This window comes from Rhinolophus hipposideros (assembly GCF_964194185.1).
Source record: "Rhinolophus hipposideros genome assembly, chromosome: 5".
NCBI classification, from domain to species: Eukaryota; Metazoa; Chordata; class Mammalia; order Chiroptera; family Rhinolophidae; genus Rhinolophus; species Rhinolophus hipposideros.
Window position 1 is genome coordinate 47,155,124 of NC_138051.1, and position 15,907 is coordinate 47,171,030.

Below are 15,907 nucleotides of genomic sequence, written 5' to 3' on the forward strand. Positions count from 1 at the left end.
GTGAGTAAGTGGTTTTTGGTCAGGTAAAGAAGGCCTGTGATCTTTGGTCACTCCATAGGAAGTAAAGACAGATCATATTATTGGGTTCAGATTGCCAAACTCTGGGCCTATGAAAAGCAATGAGACCCCAGTATGAAGAGTGGCACACAGAGATTTATTTCTACTTGGCTATTGACAGAAAATGGGTTTCTACTCCTATTCCCTACAAGTTTGTGTGCAGGGGGTGGCAGTCTAACACTGATAATTAGCCCGGATTCTGGAGCCTGGTGGCTTAGGTCTGACTCCGGTTTCCACTACCTGGCAGCTATGTGATCCTGTGCCTCGGTTTCCTCATCCATAACATGGGGTATTAATCAAGCCCACCTCGCAGGATTGTTAGGAGGACTAAACATATTAATATCTGTAAAGTGCTAAGAAGTGTACCTAACACGTGGTAAGCACCATATAAATGTTTGTTCATTTACTGAGGTAAATGAGCTAGTTGAGTTTTTTTCCTTTAAGCAAGTTGCGAAGTACAAACTTTTAATTTTTTCCTTCTGTTCTTCAAAGGCTCTTAGGCTATGTTTAGAGCCCTCTCTTTGTAAGCTCATAAGTCGCAAGAAACAGTTGACTAGAATTCATGAAGTCGAAACATGACAATGGAGATGAACAGCTGGTGCCCAGAGTAGAGCGATACGAGGCGGGGCCTTTTGTGCATCTTTACATGCACTCCAGCACTAGGGAGAGTCAAGTCCATCTTGATTCACTAGGTTCTGTCTCAGGATGGGGCCAGCCTGAGTAGTTTTGGAAGGCACCTGGGGAATACTGGGAAGAACTGGGCCTTTAGTCCCAGGGAAGAAAGCAGACCAGGCTTCTGTCCTGTGCCAGGGACATTGTAGGCCTCTATATGTTTAAACAACTGAATGGAGCGCACAGGAGCTGCAGTAAATGGCTGTGTTGTTCTAGGCCCAGTCGGTTTGAGCTGACTGAGCACAGGAATTGTTCAGAGGAAAGGGACTCAACAGCTGAGATCCAGAAGAGATGCCCTTTCCTTGTCACTTGGGTCACACTCCCTTTACATATGCCCATTGTCTCTAACGTTCCTGGCTCTGACTGGTGTCTCCTTATTTATACCAGGTTATACTTAGCAAACAGTAGAAAGTGAAGAGAAGAAGAATCTTATCTCTATCCCATCATAGAGAGGTAGCCATTGTATTTTTGTTTGGATGGAGAAGTTAATGGATGGAGTTAATTCCCTTCTCTTCTGTGTCATGTATTTATTTATCATATATTTAAAAATTGTTATGAAATATTTAAGATACACCAAAAGGTGTAAGAAATAATCCAGTTGTCATCCAGGTACTCTTAAGCAGGTACCCTGCTTAAGAAAGAAAACATTCATCTGTACTATTGAAGCTCCCTTTGTGCCCTTTTCCTGTCATGTCTCTTTCCCTGTCCCGAAGAGGTAACCATTAAACCGCATCTCTTTATAGCCTTATATTTATATACAACTATCATTAAGTTGATGTTGCTTTACATGTTTTTAAGATTTATATAATTATTTTTATGCAATGTAATCGTTGCTTAATATTAAGTTTGTGAGAGTTAGCCATGCTTATGTAGCTCTAGTTTCTCCATTTTCATTGGTATATAGTATTTCTTTGTATGACTTGACTACTGCTTATTCATACATTCTCTTATGAATAGAAATTAATCATTAATAAGTTGTTTTTGTAGTTCACTTTTCCAAACAGTAAGCTTTTCGGTGGTTGTCTCTTTATGTACATATAGAAAAATTTTGTTTGATATATACCCAAGAAATTCTTCAATTTTATTACATATTGGCAACTTATGGTACCATTTTTTATTATTTCATAGCCTCACTAACACATGGTATTGTCAGGCTTTAAATTGTGCTGATCTGATGGTGTGAAATGGTATCTCATTGTAATTTTATTTGCATTTCCTCTAGTGAAATTAAGCCCCTGATTTTTATGCATAGATTTTTATATATTAAGATCATCCTATATGCACATATTTTTGTGTATTTTTCCACTTAGAATTAAATGTAAATATTCCCCCTTGCTACATGCTCTTTATAAATAAATCTTAATGGCCATATAATGTCCCAAAATGCGAGTGGAATAAAACATTCTGCTATTATTAGATATTCAGGTTGCATCCATATTTTCAGTGTTATAGATGAGGCTCTGAATGAGTTTGACTAGAAAGCCTTTTATGTACTTTGGATGGTTTCCTTGGGTTAGCTTTCCAGAGGTGAATTATTGTGCCAAATGATATGCATGATTCTAGAGCTCTTGCTATGTACCTTGCCAAATTGCTCTTCAAAAAAGGCTTGTACTAATATTCTTGCCAACCAGCAGTGTACAATTTGAAACTGGAATTTGAAGGCATTGCTGATGCCTTTTCCTGGTTCTGGGGAGAGTGGTTCCAAAGACTTTCTATAAGCAATTCAGTCTGTCTTGGACCACATGACAAAGAGAAGAGATGAGCACTAACGAGAAGGATCAGAGGCTTAAATATTATAAGGTTTCTTGTCCAAAGGAGAGGACTGCTCTTCTTCTTGTCCAGGGAGGACTGTCTGTAGGAAGGGGCAGGTGACTCGCCACTAACCTTGTACAACTAGCTGCTCAGAGGCCCCCATCTTCTCCACGGTGACTTTCTTCTGCTATGGACCATCTCTGAATTCTTTTCTGTCTGCTTTCTTTTTAATTTTCAAGTAAAGGGTGGTATCTGAAGATCAACACATATAGGAGTCAGAAACCGCTTTTCAAGATTGAGGCATTTTTTTCTTAGAAATAAGATAGTATATTATCTATCATGTTGTATATAATAATCTGATTCAACAAATATTAGGCACCTGCCATATCCCAGGCTAATCTCTGGGGATATAATGGTGAAGAAAATATATTACGATAGTTTATTGTATAAGCTATAATAACCACACTGGTTGTAGAGAGTTTTGACAGTCATTCTATTATTGGCAATTATAGTTAAGATTACTATAGTGACTAGCGGTGCCTGAGAATTTGTTGTGATGGAAAAGTGTTTTTCCGGGCACTGCTGGAAATGAAGTGTTATTGTATAGGCAGATATTTTTTTCCTGAAGTTTCTAGATCTTTCATAGATGAGCAGGTGTGCCAGATTGGTTGCTTATTAAAACTGGCACGGTGCCCTGCAGGGCTAATGTGTTAATAATAAGTAGTGCTTCTCTCGGGCACTGGCCCTGCCCCTTATTAGCATCTCCTAGGATCTGCCGCTGCCGCGTGGGTCTCCATTCTGCCCCCAGCGTTCCATTGAGTGCTTCTGGGAGTGGGGTTTCAGTGCTGCTCATACATCATAGGTGACTCTTTAAAAAGGAATCTTAGAGATGGCAGGATAATTTAACAGCCCCATGTAACATTTGTAGCTCCAGAGGCTAAGCTAATGATAAAAGCAATGAAACCCTGGGGTCCAGAGCAGGGTCTCCTTACCAGATAGGGTGAAGGAGGCATCTGGCAGTCCATGCATGCTGTGGAAGGGGCATCTTTAAATTGTTTGATCATCTTTGAATGTTCATGTATTTGCTAATAGGTCATGAGGAAAGGAAGGATATAGAAGTAGCTAACGAGGAACCATGGTATTTTGAGCTGGTATGACAGAGTGAGTGCTTCTACTGTCTGGAGGAATCTTGAAGAGGGGTGACCTTCTCCACAGACAAACCTGGGAACCTGTTAACTACAAATACCAGGCTCCAGTTCTTTATGGAGAGGGCTTTCTCAAGCTATATCATGCCTTGAACTCTAAGGACAGTTTTTATTCTTTCTATGCACACATTTGCAGCAACGATTTACCAATGTAATTTATGCAATTATAAGCTTTAATGACATATTTATTGCAATGTTTCAGCTTTTTCTATTTGGCAACACCTTCCAGTAATACTGGGGGAAAAAAAAGACTGCTAAAAACTCACACTGTTAGTGAACTGATGATAGAATTTAAACACTCTTGGATAAAATTTCTCAATATAAAAATTGTATCTGATATATTAATTTTATAAGCATATTAATTATTATTACTATTATTAAAACTAATGAATTCCACTTGGTATTGGATCGCCATATAATGAGAGAAATAAAATTCTCTCTCTGAATGCTGAGTTCATTGGGAATGGGTAATTTGACTACTCCAGCCAGTTCTATTATTAATTTCAGGGTTGTTCAGTTTAGCTTCAATTAAAATCAAACATTTATTTTATTACTTTCAATTTAATTGAATTATCTTTGAAGAGGTAATGTGGGTAATATATGTACAAGGTAATATATGCAATGGTAATAAAATTCAAACAGTACAAAATGGCACACCGAGAAAGTAAGGCTCTATCCCACCACCGACCCTGTGTATCTGTGCCCTCCTTAATGGCAACCACTGTTATCAGAGGTTTTTTTTGTGTGTGTATGTGTGTGTGTATCCTTTGAGAGATATGGCAGAGATCAATCTATTTTTACCTATCTTTCTATCCATATCTAATTTTATTTTATATAAATGGCACCATGGTTTAAACACTTTTCTGCCTTTGCTTTTTACTTAATGCTATGTCTTGTCCATAGTTTCGTATCTCTTTTGAATGGCAGCTTAGCATTTCACGGTAACACCAAAACGTAGGAGAATCTACCAGGTGCTAGGTGTTGCCTCAGAAGCAAAGGTGAACATGACAGGCCTCTGTGTCCTAGGGCTCATGTTCCGGTGCAGGAGACGGTGTGTACTTGGGTAATTATAAAAAAAAAAATATAGGGGGAGGTCGCTTAGCTCAGTTGGTTATAGCATGGTGTTGACAACACCAAGCTTGCTGGGTCGATCCCTGCATGGGCCACTGTGAGCTGTGCCTTCCTTAAAAAAAAAAAAGAAAAATGCAGCAGAAAAGAAAAAAAAGAAATATATATAGGCTGTAGGTGTGCTGTAAGAGAGATGTAAGTAGAGTTCAAAGAATGAACCTAAAAGGAATAAATTAATTCTGTTTGGAACACATGAGAAGTTTTCCTAGAAGTGGAAGATTTGAATAGGTATTGAATAATTGGTAGATCTCTAACAGGTGCAGATGTGGGCTAAGGACATCCAGGCAGGGAGGAGTAGAAAAGGCCTGGTATTTTTGGGATATGGTAGGGACATCAATTTGGTTGTGGTAGTGGGATGTTGGTGAAAAGATGGGAGTGGGGATAAAGCTGGAAAGATGATGTGATGCTTTGAATGTCAGAGTGAAGAGCAAGCTGTGTGTGTGTGTGTGTGTGTGTGTGTGTGTGTGTGTGTGTTCACACACTCATGCAAGCATGATGGGCCAGAGAAGTGGGTGGAGATGAAGGAAGAAAGCTTTTGTATAGGCCAGATGTAGGGAGGGCTTGAATTTGAGCAAGTATTGTAGGAGGAGACAGACAGAGATGAGTTCTTGAGACATCACAGGGCTAATTTTTCTTTCTTTTCTTTTTCCTTTTCTTTGCTGTTTCTGGAATCTTATTTTAATAAGAAGCTATAGAGAAATTATTATCTATTAGAGATAGAAATAAGAAGTTTCCTAAGTCAGTTTGGATAAGAGTCTTTAGTTCAATCTATTAAACTCTTACCATCCATTACGTGTCAAGCATTAGCTATATGACATGAAAGATAAATTGATTTATCAAATTTATTCATAATCCACCAGTATGAGAACATGAGGCAAGGGTGTGCCTGTGCACACAGTATGAGGTTCCCTGAGACATTCACGGTTCTCTTGAAGAGAGTAGGGGGAGATGTTTATCTGAAGGCCCATTTTACACTCCCACATGTCTGGGGAGAGGGAGTTGCTGCCACTCAGCCAAGTAAGGAGTTATATGAGCTCTACAGTGTGCATAACCCAATTCTCTTAAGGGTCTCCAATATTTTGGAAGCATAGTGAAAAAAAATTATTCCTGGCATCATGGGGCCATTGATGAATGAAGGATGTCTATGGGATGACAAGTACCTTTACACACGATCCCTTTCCAAATCCTCTAGAAGCATATCTAAGAACTTCTTATCAACTGTACTCCATGGTTATTGGATCTACTAATTTGGAATTTTCCCCATGGCTCTGTGATTGGATTTGGCATCTGGGCTTCCTCTCCCTGAATCCTCCCTGCTCTGTCTTAGACTGCTGGAACATTTTGCTTCCACAGCTGTTGGAAGCAACCCGGTGATGTAGCCAGAGGCAGCCGCTCAGCATCATGTTCAGTTCTCAGGTGGTTGTTTCAACCTTCAGTCATTTAGGGTAAAATACTGGAACTCATCTCTTAGCTCCCTGGTGGCTGAGGGGGGAAAAGTCATGTCGGATATTGTCTGATCTATTCCTTCAGCCAAATGGAACAGATTTAGCCTGAGAAATGGGTGCTGAATAGATGATGTGACTTGAGTTAGGTAATTCATTAGTAGAAGTACAACACAATGCTGATGTCTGGTTGCATTGGATTCAGATGACAAACCTAAGTATCGTCATCTTTCTTCTTGTGATGATAAGACAGTAACATGCCACTGTGGCTATACTTTTGCAGTTTGAAGTGCGACAGCAAAACTATCATGGATTTCTTTTTCCTTCTTTACAGTGTTGTGGACAGAAGATTCATTCTTACTGTAGAATATAATTTTTTAATTTCCTTATTAAGTTGAGAATTTTCACCGTTTCACTTAAAGGACCACTTTATGGCTTCCCTTCGGTATATCTGTACTGCCAGCATCACTACTCTGGCACTTTGGGGCCACTCACTGTGAGGTAAAATAAGGGTCACTGGAACACAAGCACTGTGATACCAGGACAGTACGTCTGATGACCCAGATGGCTGCTAAGTGGCTAACAGGCAGGGAACATACTCAGCGTGGAGATGCTAGAGCTACTTTTGCTTATGAATAAAGGTTGGCAGCTTTGTAACATCATCAGCCATTCTAAATCTATTTCCGATGAACTTGGAGTTTTGAACTCCTAAAGAGGACCATCTGACCAACAACCCATTTAGGATAATGTACCTTAATAGAAAAGTCAAACACACTTATTTTAGCAGAGACATGCAACACCATTAATTTGCAGAAGAACAATAACTTGCCATGCCGCTATCACAGACATGGCTGATTGGAAAAGTCACTGAATAACTGTGCATGTGGAATTGTGACAACAGGGAACACACTTCTGTGTTCAACTGTGCCACTGTTTGTAAAGGTGACTTTTGTACAAGCAAAAGTGCTAGGAAACCTTTGAAAGGCAAAAAATGAAGGAAAAGAAAATGGTCCAGATCACCTTGAGAGCAAAGTATAAATGACACTTTGCAAGCCAACTTCATTAGCCTGTCTCCAGCATGAGTGCCGTAGTGACAAATGGACAATATTTATTTTTCTTCATCATTTGGGATCTCTCACAATTCCACATGGTTCTGTATTAGAAAATGGGGATGCTGGACAATAAACACAGAAACTTGTCAGATTCAAACAGAGTCAGTTCTTAAAAGAGCATACTTAAAAAATTATAGCTTCCTTTTAGCCCACAATAGCTTTTTCTTTTTCTTAAAAAAAGCAAACTAGACCTCTTCTTGCCCTCCAGGGACAAAAACATGTAGCACAAAGTGAAATTAATATCCTTTTCTATGTGCCCCCAATAAATACTTTCTTGCCCTGAGCAAGTGGCTATTCACAAGGCCTGTCAAATATTTCAAATTGCCGGCAGGAGAGATGCTCAGGTGAGTGACCCACTGCCTTTGTTTAGCACAAGCCCCTTTAAAAGTTCAAAGTGGGTGGGAAGTCACATAGAAGATCCCATGCGTCATCACTGTACTCAGGGCTGGGGATTAGAGATCCTGTAACGTGGGAGTCATGAGTACTTTGAGTGAGGACAAGTGGCTAGAACGTGGCAACCTTCATGTTCCTTGAGATCAGGGTGGCTAGGAGTGGTGATGGGATGGCACTGGAGTGTACAGCTATTGGCTGGATGGGTCATTGTCCAGCCTCCAAAACAATGCAGGATGTCCCTCTGCAGCTTCCTTTATCCCTGACCTTCCCCAGAACACTCCCGGAGCCAGATAAGTCTAATTGTTAGAAGGCTTCTGATATTTGGAGTTGATTTCTGCTTCCTTCTGACCCCTTTGTCCTAGCACTACCTGGAGAGCAGAACTTTAGGATGAATAAGAATCACCTGGAAGTGCTTTTTCCTTTTTCTCTTTTCTTAAATATGTTTATTATGGAAATTTTTAAACACAATACAACAGTAGAGAAAATTATTTTAAAAAACTATGTCATTGTTACCCACTTTCAACAGTTACCAATATTTTGAAAACATTATTTCATCTATCTCGCCTGTGCTAATGGAGTAATTTAAAGCAAATCTCAGTCATCATATATTTTCATCTGCATATACTTTAATATGCATGTATGCCAAATTACATTCTTTTATGCATTCACAATGCCATAATCACACATAACAAAATTACCAATAATTCCTTAATATTAGCTCAGACCCAATCCATATTCCTATTGTCCTGATTGTCTCCAAAATGTCTTTTAAAGGTGGTTTCTACACATTATACATTGCATTGGACTCTATTAAGTGTCTTTTAATCTGTGACAGTCCCCCATCCATCCAAAAAATACCATTATTTGTTGAAGAATCAAATCATTCACCCTATGGGATGTGCCACATTCTGAATTTGGCTGATCGTATTTTTATAGTGAGTATTAATTAATTTGCCACATTTCCCATTAACAGATAGCCACTTAGATCTCAGACTGGTTTAGATTTAGTTCCATTTTGGGGACATGAATACATGACAGGTAGTGCTGTGTGCTTCCTACTGTGTCAAAGCAGGAGGAGTCCCACTTTCAGTGGTGCTGAGATTGATTCATGGGTTTAGGTGTTATGGTCCCGAGTGCTATTCATGCATGGATCCGACCCAGACCTCTGAATAAGAATCTTTAAGAGAACAGCTCAGGTGATTCTGAGATAGGTGACCCATGGACCACCAGTGTCTGAGAAACACTGTTCTAGGAAGGCATTCTGAGAAGGGATGCCTCAGGCTAAGTTTGGGAAACACTGTGTATGATGGTTAATTTTACTCATATGTGTTACCTTGACTGGGACATAAGGTGCCCAGACATTTGGTCAAACAGTATTTCTGTGTATGGCTGTGTGGGTGTTTCTGGGTGAGATTAACATTTGAATTGGTAGACTGAGTACAGCATATTACCCTTTCTAATTTCACCTACTATGTGAAAAAGGACAAATAAGCTACAGAAGTCATAGAGATAAATAGTTGAAATACAGAGCAATCCATGTTACTGTAAATTTATATGCAGATTGATTTAGTTGCATAACAATAAGATAAACTGACTTTGACCCAGGATTAGGAGAAATGTTTCACAAAAGAAATAAAATTTAGTGCGGGTTTTGAAGGATATGTAGGAGTTCACCAACTGTGTAGTGGAGGGAAGAAGTATCTATGTGTGTGATGGAGCCTGGAGCCAGCATGTCTGGAGAACAGATGGAAGTCTGGAATGACAGAGAACATTAGATTTGTGAAGAAGTGACTAATGTAGGAAAGACAGCTCAAACTCAGGTTTTAAAGAGTTTTATAAGTGACAATAAGGTGTTTAGAACTTTCTTCTGGCCAAAAGCTTCCAATGACATTGCAAAACTTTCTAAACAGGGAATACACATGATGACCTCTGAATTTTATTTAAAGCTCAAAATTGTATTATCAAAAGAGATAATAATGATAATAGAAACAGCTGCCATTTACTGTGCATTTACTGTGTAGAGACCCTATGTAATCCACTTTATATTCATTATTGCATTTGATTCTCACCATCACATCACAGTGGGAGTGTTATGGACTGAATCCTGTCCCCCCGCCAGATTCATCTGTTGAAGTCCTAATCCCCAGTATTTCAGAATGTAATCATATTTGGAGATAAGGCCTTTAAAGAGGTAGTTAAGTTAAAATGAGATCCTTGGGGTGGGCCCTAATTCAGTCTGACTCGTGTCCTCATAAGAAAAGGAAATTTAGACACTGAAAGACAGTAGGGTTGTTTGAGCACAGAAAAAAGACCATGTGAGTATATAGGGAGAGAGTGGCCCTCTGCAAGCCAAGGCGTGAGGTCAGAATCGACCTTGTTGACACCTTACAGCCTTCAGAAATGTGAGGAAAAAAAATACCATTGTTTATGCCACCCAGTCTGTGGTTTTCTGTTCTGGAAACCCTAGCAAACGAATATAGGAAGGCTATGTTCCCATTTTAGCTGTGATGATCAAGACACAGACAGCCTTTCCCCCCATCATTGCACAGCAAACCCATGGCAGAGATGGAATGAGCCCTAAGTCCCTCCACCTCCAGGCCTTCTCAGAGTCCCACACGGCCCCAGAGACTGTGAGGGACAGAAGGCATTAGTCCACTTGGGGTTTTAAAGGTGACATAAAGGAGTGGCAGAAAGATGAGCTGGAGGGACCCAGGCTTAAGGCTCACTGTGTTTCCTAGACACCCCTTTTATTCAGAAACATGACGCCTAACTTGTCTCTTTTTTATATTAGTGCAACTCAAAGAATTTCTATAGTTTTTCTTCAGATCAATGGTGAGAATCTGGAGGTATATTTAAAAACTCAGGGTGTAGTTCATATATTAAGATAACCAAGGAAGAAATATGAGGTTGCCGTCCTTGCTGTAAATTGTGTACCTTATGTTAAAAATGATTACTGCAATCATGCACATGGCAGTTGGGGATGAGCATCACCCACGTCTGCAGTCCATCAGACCGTCCAGCTGCAAGGCTGGCCTGGCACAGAGCACAGTTTTGGTTTTCCAGGATAAAATTTAGTGTTAGAAGAGTGTATGTGCTGCTTAAACCCCTGCAGCTTATAGATAGGAAAAACATTCTAAATGCAGTCATTATATTTTTAGAGTGCTGGATTTGTGCTAGTAAAACAGAGAGGAAAGCCTGGCAGGATTGGGGACTCGTGCTAAAGTCTGTAACATCAAGACTCTGACCTCCCACTTTCATGCTCAGCCCATTGAGATCCTAACAAGGAGGGCTAGGGGTCTGTATGTAGCAAGGGGAGTCTAGGATTCAGCATCAGGATACAGTCACTTAGGAATTCCATATCTTCTTGTCTCTTTTCATGAAAACAAGGGAATTTACAAAAGCCTTCTACTGATTATGTTGGGGGATCATTAGAAACATGACAATGAATATTTCTTTTTAGTTCCTCTTTCTCTGCCTCCTCATCTATTTTCCTCATCCTTTCATTTTATTCCCATTTATTTTATGAAAATGAATGATAAAGAGATGGGAAAAAAGACTGCAATATTAGTAAAAAATATGCACGTGTAGTGAGGAGACCTGGGTTTTAGTTCTGAAGTTGCCACTAATTGGCTGTGTGTCCTTGAGGAAGTCATTTTACCTCTCTGAGCCTCGATTTGACTCTATAAAATGAAGGGGCTAGACCATGCAGTTCTAATATTTGATGATCCCAAATTCTCTTAGCTCCGTGAAATAAGCTTGAAAAGGTTGGAGAATATTAACTAGCACGCGCTGTTGATATTGGGGCCAGATCTGAGAGAGTTGGTGATGTACTCCTTTGTTTTGACTGCCCCCTTTCTCCCACTCCGTTTCTCCATTTACTCCATTTTCTCTGGTTCCACTGGTGGTGGTAAGGACCTCACACATGGGTGACCCATGGGCCATGCTTCAGGCATTTCCCAGTCCTAACCTTGATAGCAAACCTTGCCAGTTCTGGGTCCTATTCCCCCAGAGCACCTTCAGGTGAAAGAAAGAAAATGGATAAATAATTTCATAATTAGGTGTAAATGATTTATTTTCTCTAGGCATCATTTTTTAGATGTCTATGGCCTCTTCAATCCAATGACCCCTATGGACCACCCACTATGTGCCAAGCACTCTGTTATTGACAATAGGGATTTAGATGAATAAGATGTGGTCCCTGCCCCCCGGAGCTCACACTTTAGGGAGGGACACACACCACTGACTGTGATGTGAACTGGTCTGTGAGGAGAGGAGGAAAGGCACTGTGTGGAGCTGGGGCTTGCTGGTTGACAGACTGGATTTCAAAAGGCAGCAGTGGGTAGAGGGGAGGGCAGGTCAGTTGCAGGAGACCTGTAATATAAAGGCCCATGACAGGGAGCATTCAAAATGTGCTTAGTGAAAGGCAGGTAGTCTGGGGGGTAGGTACCGAGTTAGGTGTGAGGACAGGATTGGGAGATGAGCTGCTGTGGAAGCAGAGTGAGTGGGGCTTTGAATACTATGCGGAAGAATCTGGACTGGTTGTATAGGTGACTGGGAGCCACTGAAGGTGGACTGGCTCTTGGTGTGAGCTGAAATTGTGTTTTTTCCTGGACTGTGGCATATTTGGAGGATGAAGGTGGGAAGGCACGGTCTATTTGGATGAGGGATCCAGAGTCCTAGACTTCAGGAGGAATACAGGTGCTACTTTTGGTGTCAGCTCTGATGGGAGACACCTCGTATACCCTGTAAGTGTAATAGTGATAGGGGACATTGTTAGCCAAGAAGTTCGGTTTTGGAGCATCTAGGAAATGCCTCTGGGGATTCTTGAATGATTTGGGAGGTACTAGAAGGGTCTGCGTGTCCTGCAGAGTGGGTGGCGGTAGAGCCAGAGAAATGCTTTTGTGTGAATGTCACTGTTTCACTGGGAAGCTGTGGTTAAGAAAACAGGGTGGGGGTTCAGAGGGCAGTGAACTAGGGAGAAAGGAAGAAGGTTGATGACTAAGACTTTAAGGAACCACAGTGATGGAGACCTCTCACCGCCGAGGTTGGTAAGTACTCCTTTGGTCTCAGCACAAGACTGATGCTAACCAGACTCTCCTTTATGTTTCTCCAAAGGTGGGGGGTGCGGGGGCAAATACAGGGAGCTCTTTGCCACGTTTGACTTGAGCAGCAACACCCTAGGAGACACCATAAGTCTAGTAGCTTAAAATGTTTTTCTTATTTCTTTCAATCTTTTAAAGCCTCGGCATTAGCCAGTGTGTTTCCTCATGTCACAGAAAGGACTAAGGAAGATTTGCAGTGAGAAGAGCTGGCCTGTCCACTTTTCTGCTGGTTCTGCTAGACAAACAGATCCCGGTAGGGGCGTACCCACCTTGGCCCCTGGAACCTGAAGAGTTAGCAAAGGGTAGTTCAGAAAATAACTAGAGAGAGATGTAGAGAACAGGTATCAAAAGGCTGAGGGCTCATTTCAGTTGAGGTAGAGTCACCTTTCACATTTCAACGCCCCAGATGTTGCCTTCTCGCAGCAGCACCTGCTCAGACACGCTCAACACATCCATTTAAGTAACTCAATTACTCTCGCAGGCGCTTTTACATAATGCACCTCCCATCAGGTGAGACGCTCAATCATTCAGTGCAGGACCCAGTGTCTCTCCTCTAATATAACTTTACACACAGCTAATGAACACGGGTTCCCAACAAGTGACTGCACCAGTCAATAAAGAACGTTACAATCCTACCTGCTGCCCGCACTGCCACGCTGCCTCTGGAGCCAATTAGCCTGCTCTTTCCCGGGTGCTGCGGGAACACATTTCCCAAAGTGGTTCTCCAGCCCACTCTGGGGTTATCTTTCTCTCATTCTCCTTATTTGCGGAGGGCATGCCAAAAGGGGTGCAGTGGCAATTTCATTGATAGGCTAGACAGCTGAGTGCTGGGAACTGGGGACATGGTATAAATCCACCATCCAACTCCACTGCTTTGTTCCAAGCAGAGGGGTGCAGGGAGATTTGGGGTGTGAGGAGCCCCCACCATTCCTGATGCTCTGAAAAGCAAGGAAGCTGCTGACAGAATAGGCTGGTATGTATCTCAGCGGCCTCATGCTCCTCATGGTTTGAATGTTACCTGACAGGTACAGATTCGAGAAGAAATGAAAGCACATGTCTGATTTGCACTTGTCCTTTGTGCTGCTCACCCCTGTGGTGAAATCCCAGTGAGATGTAAAGGAACCATCCTGGTGCTGGGGGTCAGGATGCATGGGGTCTCTAGTGGGGTGATTTCAGGCAGGAAAACTCACCAAGATCTTAGGTTGCTCTCCTGTGGAATTTCTACACTGCTTCTCCTCCCAGGCTGTGGAGAGGACCAAATGATAAAATGTCTGGGAAAATACTTTGTAAAAGTAAAGCTCTGCACAGATATACAGTGTTGAGTGGATAATGGGGTGAAGTGGAAACATCGATGGCTAGAAGTCAGCAGATTAGAGCCCTGAATTATTTTCTGCTCGGCTCTGCCATTTACTAGCTCAGGGACCTTGGATACATCACTTCACCTCTATAGGACTCAGTTTTCTCATCGATAAATTGAGGGAGATAAAGCCTACTTCATAAAATTGTTTGAAAATGAAAAGAGGTAATGGGTGTGAATATTTAGAAAACTGTGGCGTATTATACAAATGGAAGGAATTATTTATTATTGCCTATGTTGACATAATTGTGGCTTTAAGCCAACTCTTCCTGGCCCTTGGGTATTTCATTTGCATTTTATTATTTTCCACGAGTTTTTATGCTGCTTTTTCTTTAGTTTGAAAAATGCCTCTCTTCTGTTTTAGATCTTCTCAATGACACAATAAACTTCTCAAGCAAAGGCTACGAGTTGGGTCTGCAGTGGGTTCTTCAGACACAGCTGAAGGATTTGTATACAGTCAGTGCTTAATAAATGCTGCAGATCCACTGAAGTCACTCAAGCACTCAGGCCCACCTTCTGAGTGTTACCTCATTTCTAAGAAAGATGCTAGTGGTCCAACTCAAGGAAAGAAAAAAAAGTAAGCCCATAGAAATTCTTTGACAATCTCTTCTTTCCTTGAAGTCCTTTTTCTTTGATTCAATGCATAAGTCTGGTTCCCTAAGTCAATTGTGTAAGCCAGTCACTCGTCACAAGTTCTCTCCCAGCGAGGGAGTCAAGTCTTTGCTGATGGAGCCTTGTAACTAGTAATGGAATGAGACTAGAAGAGATATCTCTTGAATAAAAGTTATAATCTCTGTTTCAGTCTAATACACTATCTTAAACTGAAAGATGCAATGGTATTGAAATACCTTTATTCTTCAGATTGGCCGTATCAATGCTTTTGAAACTTTAAGGCTACACATCCATTGCATTTATATATAGTTTTGAACAGGATTGATTTCCATAGGAACTAGCAGTGGTGGATCTTGTGAATTTTGTATCTGGAGAGAGATTGCTAAGAGCAACTTTCCATTTCTATCTACTACTTGCTTATTAAGTTTCTATGAAGTGCAAAACACCGTGCTGAGCTTTGTGGGAGACATAAAGAAGGGGGAGACATGGTCCTTGTACTTACGTTAACTCCTACCCACCCAGGGTCTGTATTCCAGGGAAGTAGGGCGTCCTGGAGATGTTATTTTGCAATTATTAATGAATGCTTTCTTTCAGTATGTGAGGGTCTAGAATCAAACCCCATGACTTCAGGCCTCCATGCTTTATTTCTGGGAGTCCAAATCTTAGTACAGAGAGTCATGCTTCTTTTTCTGTTTATTCCACAATAACAGTGGCCACAATAATATCTGTCAAGTTTCTGACTTGTCAAAGGAATGGCTACAGTGACTGACAGATTGATGTTGAAAAATCACGGACTAGAGAGATAACACCAGTGAAAGGAGTCGGGGATGGTTAGCATGAGTAAGGAAGCAAATGTGGTGAGATCAAGGTACATTTTTTTGGATTGGAAGTAATTTATGTAATCCTGATCATTTAAAGAAATTTCCCAAAGCTGTGTTGATATTTTTTCCCCTCTGCTCTCTTCCGTCTTGAATCTGTTTCATCAAGGCCCCGAGTGGAGGCTTGTGCATGTCTCTGGATTCACTATTACAAGCTATTAGATTGAGATTCCAATGATACACAGATTCAAGTCCAA